The following is a 25,743-nucleotide window of genomic DNA, read 5'->3' on the forward strand; positions in this document are numbered from 1 at the left end:
GCTCAGGGCAGACCATGATCCCAGGGTCCTGGGGTCAAGTCCCACATCAGGCACCCCACAGGGAGCCTGCTTCTCCCTCTGCCTGTGTCTCTGCCTCTCTCTGTGTGTCTCTCATGAATAAAAAATAAAATCTTTTAAAAAATTGTGCAAACTTGTTTAATCTCAAAAAGGCTTAGCTTATTCTTCCTTCAGAGCCTGTGGGCCCAATCATGTTTAGTCCTGCAGCTGCTGTTTATCCCAGCCCGGATGCCTTGCCTGTAGGCAGCTGCTGCCTGAAGCGAGTCGTAGCTTCAACTGACAACACACAGGCAAGGTACACAGGATTGGCTTTGGCCGAACTGGAACTTATTGAAAGTCTTTACATGAGCCAAAGCACTATTTAATATTACTGTGGTTCTGGGTCTTGTTGGCTTCTGATGATCACTTTTCTCCTGTGTCCGTCTCGGCCTTTATGTACTGCCTTGCCCTTTTGAGCCCTCATTGTGTGCCTTGCTTTCTGTTCTAATGACTGATCATTGGTAATGCTGTCCATGACATAATCTATAACCTACAGCTTGTCTGAAGTTCTCTGCCAGTGAATGCCTTGCAGAAAACAAACAAACACACAAACAAAAAGAGAAACACAAGCTGCAATGTTGTGGTAAAAAAAAAAAAAATGTTAACTCTATTATCATTATTCATTAGGGTCTCTGTTATGTCTGTGTGTACTCCATGTACCACCTAAGCTCTTGAGCAGCGCTGTTGCCTAATTCTTACGGTCTGATATGAGGTAGTAAAAGCAACTGGACTGTGGTCCATTCACTTCTTGGTTAGGGAAACCAAGGAAGAATTGTCAACTCAATTCCCAAAGAAATAACCTAATGATACTTCCCAGGAAGAAGAGACCATATTTCTAATGTGCTTAGCAATATTTCCCTGGTTAGGGATTATCTATAGTAAGTGGATCCTAATTCTGTGAGGCATATTGCCCTGGAGAAAGTCCTATAGTGGATCATTTAAATGTTCCCCACTGTATAAGATGCTTTTAGGAATCTCACCCAGAGGCAGTTTCTGAAGCAAAAGGGCTATGTCCAATGAGGGGAAAATCCAAGGAAAGATCTTGGGCATCCCTTTGTTTCATTGGAGACTATGATTGCCTGTAGCTTTCAATTTATTTAATAAAGCTTAGTATTATTTAGTAGATACTGGGTATTATCTCTAACTTATTTGATTTGACAATTCAATCCTGTGAGTTAGCTCAGGATTTTGGTTTTTGTGTGAAACTGTCTGGATTTGAATTCGTGTTCTCTGAATTATAACCTGTGTCAGTTTGGTCACATTACCTAATTTTATTCCTTCAGTCATTTAGTTGCTCTGCACTTAAAATGGTTATTATGAATATAATTTTCTATTTGATTTTCTATTTTGAGTTAGTTGATATAAACCTAAAACAGTGGTTGAGTCATAGCATTATTAAGACTTAATTCAAGAGATTGTAACTAATACTAATATGAATTCTTCACACTTTATGTGCCAGACAGTCTTTTTTCTAAGATTTTTATTTATTCATGAGAGACAGAGAGAGAATGGCAGAGACATAGGCAGAGGGAGAAGCAGGGTCCATGCAGGGAGCCCAACGTGGGACTCGATCCCAGGTCTCCAAGATCACACTCTGGGCTGAAGGTGGCGTTAAACCGCTGAGCCACGTGGGCTGCCCAACAGACAATCTTAAACACTTTATTTTTATTTTTCTAATAACTTTCTGATATAGAGAGCAACATATGAAAATGGAAAGGGGGCTGAGACTGAATTTCCTTCTCTATGTGCTGAGCCATATATTTAATCTGAAAATTTAATTGCATGTAATTTCCCTCTTCCAAAGCAGTCTCTAGGATTTTGCTGCTCAAAATATGGTCAATAGCATCTATGTCTTCTGAGGTCCAGCAGACACCTAGTATATCAAAATATGCATTTTTTCAAGATTTTTGTGTAACATTTCCATGTAGATCTTTTTAAATACTAGAGAAACCACCAAAAAAATTTTAAAAGAGGTATTAGTAATGATCTCATGATTGAAAAGAATAAATTATTAAAATATTCAGTTAACACAAGGCCAAACAGAAAAGGAAGAAAAATTAACACACATGGAACAAATAAATAATTAGAAATTATTTATTACAGAAATACAACAAATCACACTGGATTAAAAAAAAGCAAGACTTACCTATATACTGTCTACAAATAACCACTTTAAAGATGAAGGCAAAAGTAGGTTAATATAAATGCATAGAAAAAAATAGTATGCAATCATCAACAGAAAATTGGAGGGTCTCAGGCATACTTCTGAATGAGGAATATTACCAGATACTTCTTAGAAAGGAATATAACAATAGTAATGAGATTATTTCAACTACAAAATATAACAATCCTAAATAATTATTTTCCTAACAAAGGACTTGAAGATACATAAAGGACAACCTGATAACACAGAAATAAGTACAAAACTCTATAAAGACAGTTGGAAACAATAACATTCTCTCTCAGTAAACAATAAGATGTAGTCATAAAGTCAGTAAAAATAGGGGTGCCTGACTGGTGCAGTCCATTAAGCATCTGACTCTTGGTTTCAGCTCAGGTGGTGGTCTCGGGGTCATGGGATCATGAGCTCAGCATGGAGTCTGCTTAAGAATCTCTCCAAGCCCCCAAATAAATAAATCTTTAAAAAAATAAGAATAGTGAGTAACACATAAAACTACCAGCATTTTGACATTTTTATAAAACTCCTCTCCAGAACAGAAAATAGATTTTTTTCTTAAAGCACACAGAGAACATTTACTAAAATAGATCGTGTTCTGCTCACTAAAGCATACCTAAACAAATTTAAGATCTGAAGTACAAAATGCCTGCTCTGAAGAAAAAATTAAACTAGTAATTAATCATTGAATATCTGTCACTAACTGAAATATATTTGCAAAGTGTCCAAATACATAACAAATAAACAGTACAATTCTGTATTCTACATAACCTATGTGTTGAGATGTTACAAAGGAAATTATAAAATAATTTGGATGAAAATAAAAGTATAACATCAAAATCTGAGGATAACAAATGCTTAGATGCAAACTTGTAACATGAAATATATTAGAAAAGAAGAAATAAGAAATCAGCTCAATATTGCCATCATAAAAAAATAAAATATTAGTGAAAATTCAACTCAAAGTAAACAGAAGGGAAGAATAGAAAGAGAAGACGAAAAACAAAATTCAAAACAATAGCAAGAGAGAAAATGAAAGCAAATCTAGTTCTTTGAAAGGATTACAGAAACACAAATTTCAGTTAGATCAAGAAAAAAGAATAAAAATCAATTGCAAATATCAAGACTCAAAAAGTGGAAGTGGACATCACTACAGATCCTATATACATTAGTAATTCTACTAATTAATTAATTCTAGTTAATAAGAGAATGTTATCAACTTTGTTCCAATAAAATTGACCATTGAAACAAGCAAATAGTTTGAAAACAAATTATAAACTCAAGAACAAATAATCTTAGAATCATATATTTAATAAATTTACTTTGTATTTAAAAGTTTTCCAATGAAGGATACTCTAGGGAAAGATGGGCTTATTGGAACATTCTATGAAAGGAAAAACACTGGTCCAACACAAACTTCTCCAGAAAATGAAAGAATAGGGAATATATTTTAGTCATTTTATTAGTCTGACATTAATTTGATTTCAAAACCAAATACTTGGGGATCCCTGGGTGGCGCAGCGGTTTGGCGCCTGCCTTTGGCCCAGGGCGCGATCCTGGAGACCCGGGATCGAATCCCACGTCGGGCTCCCGGTGCATGGAGCCTGCTTCTCCCTCTGCCTGTGTCTCTGCCTCTCTCTCTCTCTGTGACTATCATAAATAAATAAAAATTAAAAAAAAAACAAATACTTTATAATAAAAGAAATGATAAGTAAACATCTCTTATAAAGTTAGATGTTAAAAAATCTCAATGAAATTTCCAGAAATTGAATCCAACCATATTTTAACAAGATAATACATCATAGTCATTTGAAATTTTCCCTAGAAATGCCTGGCTGGTTCTAAATTTCTAAGCCAATTAATGTATTTCCCAGTACCTACAAACCAAAGAGGAGAAATCATGTGAACATTTTAATAGATTAAAAAAAAAAACCATCAACAACTTTGACAAAATTCAAACTCATTTTCTTTTTTTTTTTTTTTTTTCAAACTCATTTTCAAGAGAAGGAAAATTCACCCAGATAAGAACATTTCTGGTAAAACTAAAGCTAACATCATTCTTACTAATGAACAACTGAATGTTTTTCCTCTAAGAGAGCAAAAAAAGGAAAAAATAATCTGCTCTCACTACTTCTAATGAAAGTCATACTGGAAGTCTTAGTGCCATTAAGCAAGAAAAAGAATATAAATATAGATTGCCAAAGAAGAAATAAAATTGTCTCTGTTTGCAAATTACCTGATTATCTATTTAGAAAAAAACAAGTAATTCATGAAAATGCTTTGAAAACTAATAAATGAGTTTAGAAATGTTACAAGTTATGAAGTCAGTATATAAAAATTATGTCACTAAATAGTGAAATTTTAAAATAGATCATTATTGTTAATATTGGCAGTCATCGATGGCATATTGACATAAAGGAACTTGGATGAAACAGAAAGTTCTGTGATCATCACTGCAAGCCCTAGTTAAAATTTGTGTGACTTACCTGAGAAATGGAACATAAAAATTACTTTAACAAACACTGGAGCATTTACACTGTGCCAGCCACAAAATATGTGCTAGTTATTAAAGCGAATAATAATAATAGCAATAACAATAATAATAGTTTTCAAGTTGATTAAACTAATAACTTTTTTCCCAGATGTAAAATTCCATTACTATTTCAGGAATATATAATTTTATTTTAGGAATAACATTGTGGTACCTGCATTCTTTTAAACTAATTGATGGGCCACGATGCTACTTTTAAGGGATTTATAGCATTCATCTTCTTGCTTGCTATTATGAATGCCATGTATTTGTGTAAATGAACTCAGAAGCTATGTCTCTTATCATCAACATAGATTTTTAACTTCTTTGTTCAATATATTTAATTTCAATATATTAATTAAGCCTTACTAATAATGTCATATTTATAGTAGACCACCAATGAAAGCATCCATAGTTAATCCAAACTGATTAAAAGCAAGGTTTTGGTACAATGATTATTGTTATCAAGGATTACATTTTATACATGACTTTAGTTATCCATGAAATTTCGTAAAGCACATTATCATTTCATAGATTTTTGAAAGCTATTTTGAGGTCTCCAAATTTTCCCAGATCCACATTTTGGAGTTCCAATAGCATTTTTCAGATTCTTCTTTAGCAAATTCATTTTAATAGTTGAACATAGAAACAAAGATGGAATGAAAGTTTTTGTAAAATGAACAGTATCATAGACTGTAGTCACAAATCTTACTTAGTTCATATGTATACCTTCTCTAAAGATCTTTGTAGCTTAAGATGTTCTTTTTTTAAAAAAATAATTCTGGTTAACATTCAGAAACATACTAGTTTCAGGAGTACAATATAGTGATTCAACAATTCCATACATCACCCAATGCTCATCATAACAAACACACTCTTTGATCTTCATCATCTATTTCACTCATCCCCCACCCACTTCCCTTCTGGTAACCATAAGTTTGTTCTCTATACTTAAGTCTGTTACTTGATTTGTCTTCCTCTCTCCCTCTCTCTTTTCCTTTGGTTATTTTTTTTTTCTTTCTTAAATTCCACATATGAGTGAAATCATATGGTATTTGTTTTTTCCTGAATGGCTTATTTCACTTAGCATTATAGTTTCTTTCTCCACCCATGTTGTTGCAAATGGCTAGAATTCATTCTTTTTTATAAGATGTTCTATCTTTTTAAAAATCCTGATAATACTGATGAGGCAACATGAAGGATGCAGCGTGAAGGATTTTGCCTTTGTTTAAAGATTTATCCAATTGTATTCTGAGTAACATATGAAAATGTTATGAAAAGCCTTTAGTTTACAAAAATCTTATATAAGTTGTATGTCTACAGTGTCATAACATTCCAAGTATCCAATTTTTAAATTTTCTTTTAATGAAAGAAGTTACTGTAGGTTCTCAAGTTGCAGGTTAAAAAACCCAAGAGGCAGTGCAGCATCATGAAGGCCTTTGGTTCCAGATAGATATTTCCCCAGACCAATCACTAACATGCTTCTTGATTGTGGGAAAATTTAGCAAACTTTAGTAAAATTCAGTATCTTCATCTCTCAATAGTAATTTTTATTTTTATTTTTTTCAATAGTAATTTTTAGTTTATTAACTAAAATAACTATAAACTAAATAATTTTAGTTTATTAACTAAAATAACTAGGCTGGGGAAGAAAACATATAGAATAACTTAAGCAATGAATAAGCTCATACTTACAAAAACTAGGGAAAGCAGAAGGCAAGTTTTGTAAACCTTCAGGATAAGAACAATAACAACATGTGATTTTTAGGACAATATGTTGTTAGAAAAAATGAGAAATACTAGTATTATAGGCAACGACCATGTGTTATTATTTATTTAAGTGTCTGAATCTGAGAATGGTATTTTTACTCAAATATTTTATCTGAAAGCTTATAAAGTTAGTTGCAAAGGCTTACAAAGACTTAGAGGTAAATATCTTCACAATTTTGTGTGTGCTTTTATACTTTGCTTTTTGACAGATTCTTATACTACTAAAATGTTTAATTAGCACAGGTGAGATTCATTAAGCAGTTAGGTGGTTTAGTTTCTTCTTTTTTCTTTCAAACAAAGTCAGGAGGAAAAAATGTGCTTGAAGCAGATTTATATTTAGTGAAAAAGAGGTTAAAGCTCAATAAGGCTTGGAGACTAGTGTATCAGAATGGCTTAATGTTCAATATTTTCTGTATATGTTTTAAGATATATAGAGAAATATTCTAACATATGCATATATAGTTTGCTTTTATTATAATTTGCCTTTTACTGTCTCAGTTATTAACAACCAACTGAAAATTTAATTTTAGCAATTAGGGACAAGTCCTTCCCTAGTGCTAAAAAAGGGAGTGTCTCCTCCATGTCTCTGCATGCTATTTTTACCCTTCATTCACAAAAGTGTGTGTTGTCCACAAACTTGTTACTCACATCTGTAATATTTCTTTATTTTCAAACTTTCATTACATCCATCGTAGAGCTCAGAAAATAAAGGACCCTGCAATTGACAAGACATATTTTTAGAAGGAAGCCTTGTACTGACCTATCTTGGAAGTCTGGACTTTGGAATCTTGTCCCTCTCCATCTCCAATAAGTGACTTGTCCTCGAGATGATTTGTCTTCCTCAAATACAACACTTCCCTCAAAGTAAAATTTCTTATTGATTTTGAAGACTTACAACTTATCACAGTCCATATGTTTTTACTATATATGCCCCATTATTATATTTTGTTTTAGGGATCCCTTTAAACTAAACTTAGATTTCATAGTCATTTAGCACTGTTAATACAGACAACGCTAGTCTCAAATTTAAAAGAAAAATGATACAAATTATACTCTGTAAAAATAAATTTCAAAAATGGAAAACATGCAATTTTAAACAACAATCAATTTCATTTTTAATTGATCAAAATATGCAGCTTTTGAAATTTTTTGGGAAAAGGGATTCTCCATTTCAAAACTATGGGTATACGTGTGCAGATTCTCTGACACTCTAGATATGACTTTTATTTTGTTTTTTATATAGAATTGGAGCTGTTCTGAAGAGAAATCCAATCCACTTTTTTCTACTTTCCTTTAAAAACTAATAATTGCTGGGGAAAAATACTTTTGCTATATCACTATTTAGAATGCCATTGTAAAGAATGGAGTATAGAATACTAATATGCTAACCAATTTCCATATTTTGGACATTCATATTATTGGAAGTGGGTAAAATGCATATTTCAAAACTACATATTTTTAGTGACTTGATTTTCTTTGGAAAAATACTAATGTGTATATTACATCTTGAGAAATATACAGTTAAAATCACTTGGTAGTTGTCAAAAAGAAGACAGTGAGAGGGATAGAGCCAAGAAGTGAGTGATTTATGTCAGAAGTTTCTCATTAAATTTGATAAAAATATCTATTTAAAACACACACATATTTTTTTAAAGATTTTATTTATTTATTCATGAGAGACACAGAGAAAGAGAGGCAGAAACCTAGGCAGGGGGAGAAGCAGGCTCCCTGTAGGGGACTCAATCCCAGGACTCCAGGATCATGCCCTGAGCCAAAGGCAGATGCCTAACCGCTGAGCCACCCAGGCATTCCAACACACACACATATTTTAAGTCAAATAAATTGCATATGCTTACATGGAGATTCATTTGTATTTGAACAACTCATGGCAATGGGACATATACACTCTAGTTTTCATTGCAAACCAGTAAATCCTACCACATTACTAATATCCACAGTGTTTCCATAAATCGTTAGGCTTTCTACCTATCCTATATTTTCAAATGCTAAAGTAAATCAAGTGGTTACAAATTTGCAGAGTTAAACCCTTACCTATGCCTCTTTGTGACAGAAATACGGGAAAATGGAAGATTCTTTTTTCTTGAAGGCATTTTATTTCTTATGCTTTATTTCCAAATTATGATACTTTAATTTTGTTTGATGCTACTCAGGTGCTTCATTAAAATGTTTATCTTCCGTTAAGTTGGTAATTTGATTTTTTAAAACAAGTATTTTTGAAATATATTGATTTTCTAGATTCTCCAAAATAAAAATAATTATCCTATAACAAATTTCATATCATGTTTGAATGAGGCCAAGTTTTGTGGTAAATAGAGAAAATCATAGAATACAGGTTTAAAATTTTGAAGATCATTCTTTTAGTTACCAAGACTTACCCCTTTAAATAATACTTAGCAACAACAACAACAACAAAAAGAATGAAAGAATTACGGCATATTTCAGTGTAAGCCACAAATCTTTGTAGCATAGCTGTATGGTTAATAATTTCTCCTCAACCCTGCAAGTTGCATAGAGAAGCTTAATGACTTCTAGCAGACTACAGTTTACTTAGGACCTTATTATTATTATTTTTTTTAAGATTTATTTAGTCATGAGAGACACAGAGAGGGACATAGGCAGAGGGAGAAGCAGGCTCCCTGCAGGTAGCCTGATGCGGGACTCGGCCCCAGGACCCTTGGATCATGACCTGAGCCAAAGGCAGACACTTGACCACTGAGACACCCAGTGCCCCGAAAACTTACTTTAATTAATAAATATTCTAAACATGTTGGTTAGAAATTGTTTAGATTAGTAAATCAGTTTAAATAACAACACTTGATTGGTAGCTACAAATTAGTATGATTTCATAGTGGTTTGAATGTTAGAAACCTCTGAATTATGTGGCCTAATTTTTTTGTTTCCAAGAGAAATAATAGAAACATATCCATAGCAGTTCGTTAAATAGAGTACAATACCCTAATATAAGCAACATTAATATTATTTTTAAAGTCTTAAAATAGACCAATAAAACATTTCTTAGGTTCTTTTCTGCTGAAACTAAAACAATGGAGATATTTTCTCAAATGTAGTATGACTTAGCCCCTTTAAAACTGGTGATTATGCAAGTTTTTTCTTGGTCACACATAATAGACTCTCATTTTCACTGATACAATTTAATTTTGTTCATTGATTTTTCCTTCTTTTTTTAATTGAAGTTCAATTTGCCAACTGAATATCCACTATTTGCTTCAATGTGGATGGAACTGGAGGGTATCATGTTGAGGGAAGTAAGTCAATCGGAGAATGACAATCATTTTTTTTCTTCAAGTATCATTTAAACTAGTAACAGAGACAGGCACCTTTGCCTTTGATTGTTCATATTAATTGTTCAGTGCAATGTTTATAAACTTTTTTAGAACATTTCTGTTACTTTTTTCCCCTTTGGAGTCCTCTTTTAATTCACGATTATTTCTAAAACTTCAAACTCAAATACAGATTTTATTGACCTCTATCTCCTCTTTACCTCCCATACCTTGATCCTCTCTTCCTTCAATAACAATGAGTTGGTTGTCATTCGTTATGCACATCTGGTTGTGTCTTCTTTCTGTGCCTTTACACAAGGCCATTAAACAGCTTTACAAATAGCATCACCTGGCTAGCTCCCAGTCAAGCTAGTCAGACAGTTCAGGTGTCACCACTGCAAGTACTTTCCCTGATCCCAGACTTGATTTAGATGTCCCTACTACTACCACCATAATGCACTCCCTTATCATTTTCCATGGTAAGAATACTTAGTAGTGTCAGTAACCCATCTATTCCACTAGAATGATAGCTCCTGAAAGGCAAAGGTTATAGATTAATTATAGATGTAGTGCCAGTGCTGAGACCATAACACATGCAATAACAATTAAAAAAAATCAGTAAATAGGTAGGTAACTGAGAAGCTTGGTTGCTGGATGTACTAATGAATCAATGTACAACTGGCTGTGTGTTGGTTGACTATACTTCACTCATTATCCATAGTAGAGGAGTACAAAGAACTATTTTAAGTAGCTTTGTTGTCATTTTCTGAAAATCCTCAATATATAATTTGGAGTAACTCTTGATTCAGATTATGTATTATAAGGAAAAGTCACTGTAATTCATTCATATGAGAATCATCAGTTTTTCTGACATTACACATCACTTGGATAAATCCGAACACATTTTCAGCTGCCAGACATATTATGTATGCTAACAGATACTTATATTTACTGCCATGGATCATAATTGTGTTAGAGAAAGGAATGGATGCCTTGATGAATGGAATCTGTTGGAGATATATGCTTAATATATACATATATATGTATGTATATGTGCATGTCCAAATGGTAGGCAGAGAAGATACTTTTGTGTTTTGATATCATTACATTGAGTGATTCTCAGAGTTCTGCATTTGTTTGAAAATAACTAATACTTTTGAACCTCTTCCAGGCATTATACATATTTAGAATGGTATTTTTTTTTTTTAGGAAAGCAGTCTGAATACATGTCATCCTTCTTTCTGAGGCACACAAAGAAAAAAGCTGTCTTAGTTCACCTCACGCATGGACTTAATACAGTTTCTAACAATAAAATATATGTTGATTATTGCTTTGCACTGTTGTAACAGCCTCATTAGTTTTATTACACAGCTTGAAATTGTTTCATGCCAAATTAAAAATCTAGGTTATTCAAAGGATTAAGGTTGCTAGTTCAGCCTGAAAAAATTTCAGACTTACCCATATTAAAAATTTCATTTCTTTATCATTCTACTGCAAAGCATTTTTGAAAATGGTTACAATTATGTATGTTATCCTTTCAAAAGCATTTACAATTATTAAAAACATATACTTTACAGGTACACTAGACAGTGGAACTTTGAAGACCGTAATTATCAATGACTGACAGAGTACTTGAAAGTTTTTTAATGTCATTAAGAAGTATTTTCCAAAATGTATTTCACACAATATTAATTTACTTTGCTCCTAATGTATGATATTTGAATAATCATACATGACAAAGTAAATTTGGAAAACACTGAATTAAACTCTAAGTTCAATGCAGAAGTTTTCAATCTGTTGTGTGCAATGAAAATTAAAATAAGCTCCCTTAATAAAGGACATCAATGAGAGTAAAAATATTTGACTCTTCAGTTCTCAATTTATTTTACTTTTCAGCCCTGTTCAATATTATTAATGACCCCTCCTTATTTTCACAACTCACAATGAAGAGGTAATGCATTTACAAATATCAAAATGTATAACCCGTGTCTAATTTAACTTTCCACAGTTTCTTTATGCATAGACTAGTGTGTACATACCTTATTCTATTTTACACAAAGATTTGTGTAACAATATGCAGATTAGAATATGTAAACACTTTGCCCTTTTACATAATAGAATATCCTGGAAATCTTTCCAAATCAATATATAGATTGCTTCCTTGATTTCTATTTTACTTTTGTTTTCTTTTTACAATTGTGTAGGATTCTGTTCTATAGATAGACAGTTGATTCAATCTATTTTTAGAGTTGGATATTAAGTTGTTTCAAAAGATTGCTACTACCCATAATACATTACTTGTATCTGTGCTAGTATATCTGAGAGATGATTTCACCAAAATGAAATTGCCTAGTAAAAAAAGTATTGCAATTATAATTTTGATTAAGATTGTCAAATTGCTACCTATAGGAATTAACAAACACATTATACTCAGAACACAGTCTGGCCAAGAGAAGATAGGGCCAGTTGTTTTGTTTTTTTATCCAGCCTGAGGTGGAAAATCCTATCTTAGTGTCACTTATTTTATTTTATTTTATTTTATTTTATTTTATTTTATTTTATTTATTCTTAGATTTTATTCATTCATGAGAGATACAGAAAGAGAGGCAGGCTTCCCGTGGGGAGCCTAATATGGAACTCAATCCCAGGACCCCAGGATCACGCCCTGAGCCAAAGGCAGACACTCAACCACTGAGCCAACCAGGTGCCCAGGTGTCATGTTAATATGTATTTTATTAATCTGAGCATAGTTGAGTTTCATCTTTCCATTGGTTTAAGAGTCCTTTGATTTCCTGTTCTTTTCATATGCTTTACTCATTTTTCTATTAGATTTATGTTTATCATTTTCTTAAAGCTTGATAGACACTTTTATTAGGGAGATTTGTAACTCATATCACAGAAACACACACACAGAGGGTGAGAGAGACTTTCAGATAATACCACAAACCCATCTAACACTTTGGAACTTAATGAAACCATACAATAGAAGACCCAACTATGCTGTTACCAGATTATTGACCACAAAAATACTATATGATTCAGTAATTCTACTACAGGGTATTTACCCAAAGAAAACAAAGACTCTAATTCAAAACATATGTGCACCCCTATATTTTTTCCAGCATTGTTTACAATAGTCAGAATATGGAAGCAACCAAAGTGTTCAACAATAAATGAGTGGTTAACAAAGATGTTGCATGGCATGTGTGTGTATATATATATGTATATATAATTTGTTATATATCATGTTGTAGTGAAATATGTTACTAGTGTAATGTGATTGTGTTACTGGTGTAATGTGTTTCATATATATATATATATATATATATGATGGAATATTATTCAGATATTAAAAAATGGAATCTTGCCATTTGTGACAAGATCAATGGACCTAGAGGGTACACTGCTATGTAAAATAAATCAGAGAAAGACAAATACCATATGATTTCACTCATATGTGAAATTTAAAAACAAAACGAATAAACAAAGAAAAAGACAACAAACTTCTAAATAGAGAATAAGTGTTTGCCAAAAGGAAGTAGGTGGTGAAATGGGTGAAATCGATAAAGAGAATTAAGAGGTATAAACTTCCAGTTACAAAATAAATCATGGAGATGAAAAGGAGAGCATAAGGAATATAGTCAATAAGATTGTAAAAGCATTTTTTGGCAACAGATGATGACTATGATTGTGGTGGGCACCATGATATAAAGTTGTTGAATCATTATGTTGTATACATGAGATGAATATAATGATGTGTGTTAATTATACATCGATAAAAATAGTAAGATTGATATAACAAAATACATCTTTTAAGCTACTGAGTTTATGTGACAGATAAGTTATGCAAAGGTGCAGTAATAAATAACTACCCTGTCAAGCATTTGTCCGGATCTCCTAATTCAGTGAGAATTTCCCAACACTTTCAGCTGCTGTTGAATGATTCCCCTTCATTACTAAGAGCAAAATCCTTAACTGCATAAAGGCTTTGAAATCCTGGTCTTTTTCAGTTTTAGAGTCTGGGTGTGTTCATTGCCTCTGCCTTACGGGTCTGCTTTGAATTTGTCTTATAGCATCGTTCTCCCTTCTACTACTGCATTTGTCCACGTTTTCTACACACTAGATATATCTTCCTCCCTGCTTTTCTTTTTCTTTTTCTCCCTGCTTTTCATACTTAAATACTATATATCATTTAATCCCAGTTAAATTGTCACTTCCTCAAGAAAGTCTTGGTTGAATGTCCAATCTAATAGGAACCTCAGAATATCAAGTATCTTTTGTCTGTGTTATATTTTGCAATTGCTATTTTAAGCACTTATTTGCATAATTACTTAATTAATGCTGTTTCCTTGATAAAAACATACCAATGGAATCCTCAAGGCAGTCTTAGTTCACACTATAAAAGTATTATGGAAATGTACATTGAATAAATGAAGTGGGCAAATTCCCAAATGAATTTAATCATGAAATCCTCATTTTGAGTTGGAATAACTTACAAGATTAGGGTTCCGACAAATATATTTTGGGAAATATTACATAGAATAATAAAGGTGAAAGGAAACTCGAAGGCTGAATTCCTTCATTGAATAACAAACCTGATTCCCAGAGAAGTTAAGTAACTCGGCCTAATTCATAAAAGAAGATGTTGACTTGTTCGAGGCTGAAACTAAAATAGGAATCTCTTGGTTCTAAATATAGCTTTATTTCCATGATGTTATTGAATTAAAAATAAACATCTGTAAATTTTTGTTTGTGTTTTTCAAATGTTAGATTTTTTTCACACATAATGAAACTTTTGTGAATTAGGGGAAAGTAGGTAAAGCTTCTATAATCATAATTTTTAAGAAAAATGGTAAGACAATTGAGATAGATACATTATGAAACTATATATTATGTGAAAGAATCTTCATATAAATGTACAGGAAGTTCCTATTTCCTTAAAAATAATTACGATTTTTATGAAGATGTTTAAAAAGGCTAAAGAACATTTAGATTATATACCATTGTATTGTGAAGTTAAAATAATGTGATTAGTGAATCAAAAAAATGAAAATAAATGTACCTACAGAATGAAATGCAGATAATTTTTATGGGAATAAAAGGAACTTTTTCCACCACTGACGCCTGCCATTCTATCTTACTCATCACTACTGCTTTGTACAAAGAATAGAACATCCATTAATTTTTCCTATTCATTTCTACTTTTCAGCGTGATGGATGAGTTTTGGTTACTGGAGACTCCCATGAAAACATTGGAAAACAGAGTAATATGCAGCCCAGGAATTATCTTGTAGCATATAATGACAATCAAATTGGAAGAAATTTCACATTTCTCAATTATGTTATTAATTTTAGTTTCCTAAAGCCAAATTTGTTTAATTAAATATGCATCTTATCTTTAATGTTCTTGAAAATTTTGTAGTGACTGTAAAAAATCGTTGGCCGTAACAACAGTTAAAGATCATTAGATAACCATGCCATCCATTGTTTCCAGTTGGCTGTGCAGACTCACTCTTCTGAGTTCTGGACACCGACTGAACATGTTTTCATCAATCTCATTTGACTTGTGCAAAGTTCATTATGGATTTAGGAGCAGATGGGCCAAAATAGCCAATGTTTGGGCTATATCTACTATCACTATGTTTAATTATTTTAGGTGAAAGGAGGAAAAATAATTAGTAAAATATTTGTCTAATCCACCTATATGTACTCATGCACATGAATATAGACATATTTACACATATATGTATACATATATAACATAAATGTATCAATGATAATATTATGCAATAAACACCACTTTCTCCTGAACTTTGCTAAAGTGTTTATCTTCATGTGACTATTAAAATAGCTTCAGATTTACATATTTTGAGTACAATATCTACAAGAACTTCATTGTTATCTCCTAAAAAAATATGCATTGCAGGCAGAGGCTAAAATAAGTAAGGGTATTTGGTTAATTTTCACTGAGAATTTTAGGAACATAATGGCTATCTTGGAGCTGGGCCTTGAAAGAGACTTGTATAATAAGACAAAAAACCATCATTACTGTGACCAAATAATGAAGATCTTTTTATAATCATGAAATCTATGGTAAAATGTGAAGATTAATTATTTTATTGAATAGTATGCTGCATTACTAAAAATCTTCCATGAGAATGCCAGAATCATCTGAAAGAAACAAATCTCTGTGTTTTCTATCCTCTGTGGCCAGTAGGTTTTCTCTAAGAAAAATATAAAATGTTTCTACACACTACTCGCATTATATCAAGGGATTTCAAAGTTTATCCAGTTTAAAAAGATGACATGAATGCTAATTTTTCAGCCTCTATTTATGGTTTTCCTAAATATTTTTTGTGTGACTTGGAGGAACAGTTTACAGTGAAATTACTTAATGTGAGGTCTTCAAAGCATTGCTACTTAGCTGTGACTTTCAGTAAGGTTTCCCCGAGTGGTAAAAATGAAGCCAGCAGTTTAGCTCATTGGTGAATTCTACTGAACCTTTAAGTAAGATATTATGTCTATTCTTTACAGTTTCCTTCAGAACATAGAAATAATAAGAGTACCTCACAGCACATTCTATGAAGCCAAACATTACACTAATACTAAAACCTAAGACATTAAAAAAGAAAAACTATAGATTAACATCTTTTATGAACATAGATGTAAAAATCCTTTAAAAAATAACAATCAGACCCAACAATATATAAAAACAATTAGACACCACGAACAAATGATATTTATTCCAGTTATGCAAAACTAGTTCAACATCCAAAAATCAATGTAATTCAGTATTATCTACAATAACCAAATTATGGAAATTGCTCAAGTGTCCATCAACTGAAAATGAATAAAGAAGATGTGAGATAGGGGGATCCCTGGGTGGCGCAGCGGTTTGGCGCCTGCCTTTGGCCCAGGGCGCGATGCTGGAGACCCGGAATCGAATCCCACGTTGGGCTCTCGGTGCATGGAGCCTGCTTCTCCCTCTGCCTGTGTCTCTGCCTCTCTCTCTCTCTCTCTGTATGACTATCATAAATAAATAAAAAAATCAAAAAGAAGATGTGAGATAGATATGTTATACATATAATGAAATACTACTTAGCCATATAAAAGAATAAAATCTTGCCATTTGCAATGACGTGGATGGACCTCGAGACTATATAAAGTGAAATAAGTGAGTCAGAGAAAGACAAATACATCTGATTTCACTCACATGTGGAATTTAAGAAACAAAACTAGCAAAAAGGGAAAAAAAAGGGAGAGAGAGGCAAGCAAAGAAACAGACTTAATTATAAAGAACAAATGGTTGGTTACCAGAGCGGAGGTGGGGGGAGAAGGTAGGTTAAATAGATGATGCGAATTACAGAGTGCCCTTGCTATATGAGGACCAGGTGTATGGAAGTGTTTTGAATCACTGTTACCCTATATGTTAACTTACTGTAATTTAAATAAAACTTTAAAAAAATCAGTGTAATTAATCACATCAATAAACAAAAGATGAAAAATCACATAACTTCAAAATCAGACACAGAGAAAGTATTTGACAAAATCACACACCCATTCATAATAAAACTTCTCAACCAACTAGGAATATAAAGGAATTTCCTCAACTTGATAAAGAATATCTACAGTTAACATCATACTTAATGATGAGAGACCAACTAGTTTTTTGCTAAGATCAGCAATAAGGCAAAGATGTCCCTTCCCTCTAATCATTCATTTTCAACATCTTACTGGAAGTCCTAGCTAACTCAATAAAAGGAGAGAAAGGAAGGGAAACAAAAAAATAGAACTGTTTTTATTTGCGGAAGAAATTATTATGTAGAAAATCCTAAAGAGTTGACAAAAAACTCCCAGAACTAAGGAATAATTGTAGCAATGTTGCAGGATGCAAGGTTATATGCCAAAGTCAATTGCTTTCCTATATGTCAACAATAAACAATTGGGATCTGAAATTTAAAACACAGTATTATTTACATTAGCACTAAAAAATGAAATGCATATAAATTAACATATGTATAAGATCTATATGAGAAAAACTACAAAACTCTGATGAAAGGAATTAAAAAACTAAACAGATGGAGAGATAGTCCATATTCATGGATAGTAACACTTAATATTGACAAGATGTCAGTCCTTCCCAGCTTGATTTCATTAAGTGCCACCTTAATGAAAATCTCAGCAAGTTGTTTTGTAGATATAAACAAAGTGATGCTAAAGTTTTTATGGAGAGGCAAAACCTCAGAATAGCCATCCCAATATTGAGAAGAACAAAGTTGGAGGACTAATACTTCCTGACTTTAAGTATTACTATAAAACTACAGTATTTAAGACAGTGTGGTACTGACAAAGGAATAAAGAAACAGATAAGTTAAATAATATAGAGTCCAGAAATAGATCTATAAAATTATAATCAACTGATACTTGAGAAAGAAGGAAAAGCAAAACAATGGAACAAAGATAGTCTTTTCAACAGATAGTGATGGGACAACTGGACATCCACATGCAATAAAATGAGTCTATACACACCTTTATACCTTCCACAAGAAATACTTTAAAATGGACCTCAGACCTAAATGTAAGATGCAAAATGATAAAACTCCCAGAAGAAAGCAGATAAATCTAGATGACTTTGAGTTTGACAATCACTTTTTAGATACAACACTAAGAGCATGATCCATGAAAGAAAGAATTAGTAAACTGGACTTCAGCAAAATGAAAACTTCTGTTTCTGTGAAGACACTGTGAAGACAATGAGAAGACAAGCTACAGACTGGGAGAAAATATTGCTAAGAAACATATCTGCTGAATGACTGTTATTTAAAATATAGAAAGAACTCCTAAAATTCAACAGTAAGAAAACAAAAATCCAGTTTAAAAGTTGGCAAAAGATATGAAAAATGATATACAAATGACAAGTATATGAGAAGGTGATCAACACAATACTTCATTAAGAAAATGCAAATTAAAAAAAAAGATAGCAGTGCTCTCCTATTGGAATGGCTAAAAGTTAAAACACTAACAATATCAAATGCTGAGAAAGTCATAGAAAAGAAAATCTTATTCATTGCTGGTTGGAGCATAAAATGGTACAGTTACTTCAGAAGACAATTTGGCAGTTTCTTAGAAAAATAAACCTCTTCCTCCTTTCTGATTCAACAATTGCATGCCTTCATATTTACCCAAATGATTAAAAAAACATGTTCACACAAAAACCTCCACATTAATAACCACAGCTGATTTAGTCATTACAGCCAAAACTTGGAAGCAACCAAAATGTTCTTCAATAGGTAAATGGATAAATTGTGCTGCATCTGTAAAGTGAAAAATTGTTCAGTGCTAAAATACAGTAAGCAATGAAACCACAAAAAGACATAGATGAAACTTGAATGCATTACTAAGTGAAAGAATCTAATCTGGAAAGACTCCTAACTGTATGATTCCAACTATAGGATATCCTGGACAAAGCAAAACTATGGAAAGAGTAAAATGACCATTGATTGTAAGATGCTTGGGAAGAAGATGGAATGAACAGATTGGAGCAAAGGGGAATTTTCAGGCAGTGAAACTATTCTGTATCATACCGTAATGTTAGACACACATCCGTATACATTTGTCAAGACACATAGAATGTAAACCATGAACTTTGATTGATAGGATGTATCAGTGTTTTTTTCATTCACAGTAATCAGTGTTCCATACTGGTGCAGGATGATTGGGAAGGCTGTGTGTAGGGGAAATGACATAGATTGTGACTGTATTTTCTGTTCAATTTTGCTAAAACTGCTCTAAAAAAACAATATGCTAATTTTTAAAAAGCAAATAGTTCTGATATATATTATATTTATTATAGTATAGTATAGCTTAAGTGTTTTTGGTAATCTAGCCACAACTTATTGGTGTTTCCCTTCATATTAATTGGTTCTGCCCTGTTGATCCATGCTCATTAACCTTCATTTACCAATATTAATTTCCCCTACCATATCCAGTGTGTCTCCATGAAATTAAAATGCTTATTTAGAACCTAAAATTACCTGGAATAATGAGGTAGTCACATGTCTAATTATTGAGACTGTATGAATTCAGTCATTCATACTTCATTGTATGAATGTGGCCATACATTCATCTGCACACATGAATGAATGTATCTAAACTACTCTCTTTATAGAGCTGAAAATTATGAAGTAGGGCCGATTGGAGAAGATGACCTTTACATTTTTTTAATAATAAATTTATTTTTTATTGGTGTTCAATTTGCCAACATACAGAATAACACACAGTGCTCATCCTGTCAAGTGCCCCCCTCAGTGCCCGTCACCCATTCACCACCCCCCCGCCCTCCTCCTCTTCCACCACCCCTAGTTAGTTTCCCAGAGTTAGGAGTCTTTATATTCTGTCTCCCTTTCTGATATTTCCTACCCATTTCTTCTCCCTTCCCTTCTATTCCCTTTCAGTATTATTTATATTCCCCAAATGAATGAGAACATATAATGTTTGTCCTTCTCCGATTGACTCATTTCACTCAGCATAATACCCTCCAGTTCCATCCACGTTGAAGCAAATGGTGGGTATTTGTCATTTCTAATGGCTGAGGAATATTCCACTGTATACATAGACCACAGCTTCTTTATCCATTCATCTTTCGATGGACACCGAGGCTCCTTCCACAGTTTGGCTATTGTGGCCATTGCTGCTATAAACATCGGGGTGCAGGTGTCCCGGCGTTTCACTGCATCTGTACCTTTGGGGCAAATCCCCATCAGTGCAATTGCTGGGTCGTAGGGCAGGTCTATTTTTACCTCTTTGAGGAACCTCCACACAGTTTTCCAGAGTGGCTGCACCAGTTCACATTCCCACCAACAGTGTAAGAGGGTTCCCTTTTCTCCGCATCCTCTCCAACATTTGTGGTTTCCTGCCTTGTTAATTTTCCCCATTCTCACTGGTGTGAGATGGGATCTCATTGTGGTTTTGATTTGTATTTCCCTGATGGCAAGTGATGCAGAGCATTTTCTCATGTGCATGTTGGCCATGTCTATGTCTTCCTCTGTGAGATTTCTGTTCATATCTTTTGCCCATTTCATGATTGGATCGTTTGTTTCTTTGGTGTTGAGTTTAATAAGTTCTTTATAGATCTTGGAAACTAGCCCTTTATCTGATACATCATTTGCAAATATCTTCTCCCATTCTGTAGGTTGTCTTTGAGTTTTGTTGACTGTATCCTTTGCTGTGCAGAAGCTTCTTATCTTGATGAAGTCCCAATAGTTCATTTTTGCTGGAAGAAAGACAGTCTCTTCAATAAATAGTGCTGGGAAAATTGGACATCCACATGCAGAAGAATGAAACTAGACCATTCTCTTGCACCATACACAAAGATAAACTCAAAATGGATGAAAGATCTAAATGTGAGACAAGATTCCATCAAAATCCTAGAGAACACAGGCAACACCCTTTTTGAACTCGGCCACAGTAACTTCTTGCAAGATACATTCATGAAGGCGAAAGAAACAAAGGATGACCTTTTCAATTCAAATCATTGTGTTAAGTTGTCACTTCATTGTAACAGCTGGGCCTGCAGAGCAAAAATGAGTCAGTCAGATGTTTATTTCATGGAACATGATTATAGAAAATGTACCTGCCATGCTATAGGCATGACTTTTTTAGGGAGATATGCTGTTTTCACATGTAATATAAATTATGCAAGACATTCTTGGAGCATAGTTTTGGTGCTGTAGCCAGCTTGACTTCAGCACTCATTGGCCATCTAAAATAGAATATGCAACTTAAGGATGATTAATGTGTATAGATAATACATGTATAATAAAATATCGTAAAAATTCTATTCTCCAATGTAGAAATACAGTTCACAGAATATAAAGTCATTTGAAATCTTTTATGGAGAGAGAATAGCCTGTAGAGGTTATGGGCATGGACTCTGGAGTCAACAACTTGAATGGGAATCAGATTTCTGTCACTTACCAGTTCTGTGACCTTGGGAAGCCATTTAACATCTCTGTGCCTAGATTTCTTCATTTGTAAAACAAGGATAATGATGTCTTCTGCCTACTTTACAAGTTAATTATAAGGATTAAATTGGCTAAGACCTGCCTGGCATATAGTAAACTGTCATGATGATGATGATGATTATAATTGTTACCTAGGTCAATTTATTGATGTATAAGTCGCTTTATTCATTACCTAGAGTTAGGTGTGGGGCAAGTGCTTTCAGAGACATAACTGGTTTGTTAAAGAGTAAAACTTAATTCATTTGGACAAAGGGAAAAATCTGAATATGTCAAATAAAGTGATATTTTAAGGACCTACTTTAATTCACACAAGGCACACAAACATAAATCATTTTCCTTCTTTCCTTCCTTCAGATGTAAAGGAAGCAGTGATATAGATTGAATAATAATCAGATTGACCTTATATGTTATTTCTACTCCACTTTTTGATGATTGTTTTTAATGTTCCTGAGCCCATATCCTCAAATGTAAGTTGGTGCTTATAAGTTATTATAGGAGATGAATGAGATAGCCTGTGTATAATATTTAACTTTGTGCTGGTTCCTTTTAAAGGTGTTCTAAAGAATGGGCTTATGAAAAAATAAAAACTAATGATTTAAATTAGCATGAGAATTTGTGGGAGGTTAAAAATTTATTTTCTTAAAGATACTAGGCATAGAATTAGAACTGTCCCTGGGACATAGGTTTTAGTGTCTATATTTATTTGTCTTATCCTGACAGCAAACACAAGTTTTCTGGATCAGAGGAAGACCAATTATTTACTTACAGAACATGTTAGCATTTGTTCTCAATGCCACATTTCTCCATCGAGTGACATGATCAAGGCAGATGTCATCAATCTACTACAGGAGAGAAGCACTGAAATTATGACTTTCAAAGCTTTCCTAGGAATGATTGCTCGGCTGTCTCCCTTTCCTTTTGAGAGAGGGACAGAAATCTTTGCTCCCTAATGTAATTACACCATTTCTGGGAAGTAAAGAGGAAAATCTTTACAACACTTTTTAATGTAACAACTGGCCTTGTTTTGGAGGATGAGGGGGGTGGGGGGGGGGTTGTTGAAAAGTGAACCAGTGACTCCAGGAAAGATGAACTTGTAAATCTGTCTAGGATATTTCACTATCTTTCACATCGAAGACTTGTTTGCCATCCACTCTTCTTTTAACCCAGGTTGTCAGTAATTTTTGCTTAAAAAAGCCTTGACTATGTATTAACATGAAAATATCCACGTTGTTTCCTGATACAGTAGGTGCTCAGTAATGGCTGACTCACTGGAGAACTGAAGGCTGGGAAAGACACTTGTGATATTGCAGAATAAATGAAGAACAAGTTATATCTTTTCCCAATCTGGCCCCAACTTATCACACTAATGGCATTCTCTACCAATGCTCCATCCATAGTACTTTCCAGCCACAGTAAGCTTGCCAACTTTTTTTCATGGTTCAATACTTTACTCCTGATGATCTCTTGTATTTTCCATTTCTTCCCAGGCAATGCCATACTTATTTTTCAATTCAACTCAAAGCTTAGTTCTTCTGTGAATTCCTTCCAGATTTCCCCAGGATGAATTTGTTGGCCTTTCCTTTGTTCTCCTACAGCATTCTGTTTATATAGTGGTGAATCTTTAGACAAACTATGGTAATGTGACCTATTACTAATTACCAAAACTTTGCAAGTTTAAATTGAAGATTTTTACTCATAAAACATACAACAAATGAAAAAAAAAAAAGCTTGTTCCAGATGATACATGTGAATCTATAGGAATTATTTTACAACTTGATTCTTACCACTGTGCCTGTAACTTCTTGGCATTGTTAGACAATTTTGATACCATCCTTGAGAAAGTTCATGGATAGTGTAAAAGGCCAGAGAAGCTATTCATAGCCCCAGAGGTTACATCAATACTACACAATGCCTCTGTAGTCAGTCTTTCCTCCATTGTTAAAATGGTATACATTTTTAAATAAATAACCATAAAATTTTGAATAATTATTTTTTTGTATCTTCCCATATTTAATTTGTCAGATAAACATTTTATGGTATAGGTTTTGGAAAGTTTATTCTATTGTAAGCATCTGGTTAGTTGTCTCATTCAATTTGATCCTCAGAATCTTTTTTTTTTTTTACTTTGTTTTGCATTGTAAAATACAACGTATAGAAAATTTTGTGAAACATTGAAACATAAATGTAGATTTTAATACTATCATAAAATTACCAACCATGTAACTCTTACCAATCCCGAAATAAAATACATAACATACCATTTTCTCTCTTAATTATTGTGGTCTTGATAAGTTTTTAAAAAGATTATTAGCCTATATCATTTTCTTCTGGATTTTCTTGCAAAATATTATTTTTTAAATTGAATTTAATTTTTTCAGTTAACATCCTCTTTCAGGAAAATAGAAGCATTTTCCTTTTTTTATTTAAATTCAGTTATTCAAAAAAAATAAAATAAATTCAGTTATTCAATATACAGTACATCATTAGTTTCAGATGTAGTGTTCAATAATTCATCATTGTGGTTTCTTGAAATATATTATTACAAAATAGATAGATAAACCAATAAAACATGATAGTCCAGAAATAGTCACATGATTTATGACAAAGCGTTAATACAGTGCATTGGACAAGATAATGGTCTTAAACTTAAAAAGTCTGACCAACTTGTATGTTCACAGGGAAAAAATTAATATTGGCAACTATTTCACACCAAATTAAAAAAATATAATTTATAAAGAATCATGAGGTGGAGCACCTGGATGGCTCAGTGACTGAGTGTTTGCCTTCGGCTCAGGGCATAATCCTGGAGTCCTGGGCTCGAGTCCCACATCGGGCTCCCTGCATGGAACCTGCTTCTCCCTTTGCATGTGTTTCTGCCTCTCTCTCTCTCTCTCTCTCTGTCTCACAAATAAATAAAATCTTTTAAAAAAATAATCATGAAGATAAATTAAAAGGTAAAATTTGGGATCCCTGGGTGGCGCAGCGGTATGGCGCCTGCCTTTGGCCCAGGGTGCGATCCTGGAGACCCGGGATTGAATCCCACATCGGGCTCCCGGTGCATGGAGCCTGCTTCTCCCTTTGCCTGTGTCTCTGCCTCTCTCTCTCTCTCTGTGACTATCATAAATAAATAAATTTTTAAAAAAAAGTAACATTTTTTTAAAAATGTTTCTAGATGAAAACATAAATATCTTCATTATCTTAAGATAGGCAAGGTAAAGAGGATACACAGAATACTAACTTTAAAGAAAAATGTATTTATAAGTTTAAGCTTAAAATATTGAATGGGTACTTCATGAATGTCTCCAAACTATATGATGAGCAACTGGGTATCACTAGGTGTCAAGGACTACAAATAAAATCCACAAAACTAGCATACACCCACCAGAAAGGTTGACATGAGATAAAGTCACCATACTAAGGATGTAGACTGTAACTCACATATTTTGCTTGTAGTACTATAAATGGATCAACTCTGGTATACACATCTACTAAAGTTGACAATACCCAAATAATTCCATTCTGTGTGTATATTCAATGGAAAATAGTGTTTAAAATTTTTTTTAAAAAAGACGTATTTATGTGTAAAAGTAGTTTTTATGACCAAGAAAAGACATAAAATAATGTTCATAATAGTGCCATTGATGATAACCAAAAGTCTTTAAACAATCCAAATGTCAATCAACAGAAGAATGCATAAAGAGTCATGGCATAGTCAAAGGAAATAATTGCTAGAAACGTCAGCATGGTTGAATCTCACAAACACAATTTTTTGATCATATAAATGTGAGAGACAAAAACTATATATTGTGTGGTTCTATCTTTATAAAACTTTCACAGACAAAATTGATCCATAATAATAGAGATTGGAAGAGTGATCATGTTTGA

General features: G+C 33.1%; 1 long non-coding RNA gene across 2 annotated transcripts in view; it reads left to right on the plus strand.

Moving 5' to 3' along the window:
- Window positions 1-25,743, plus strand: part of LOC140608583 (uncharacterized) — a 1,020,376-nt gene that overhangs the window by 606,412 nt on the left and 388,221 nt on the right. The gene's annotated exons all lie outside the window — the stretch shown is intronic.

This window comes from Canis lupus, chromosome 18 (genome assembly GCF_048164855.1).
Source record: "Canis lupus baileyi chromosome 18, mCanLup2.hap1, whole genome shotgun sequence".
In the NCBI taxonomy this organism is placed as follows: domain Eukaryota; kingdom Metazoa; phylum Chordata; class Mammalia; order Carnivora; family Canidae; genus Canis; species Canis lupus.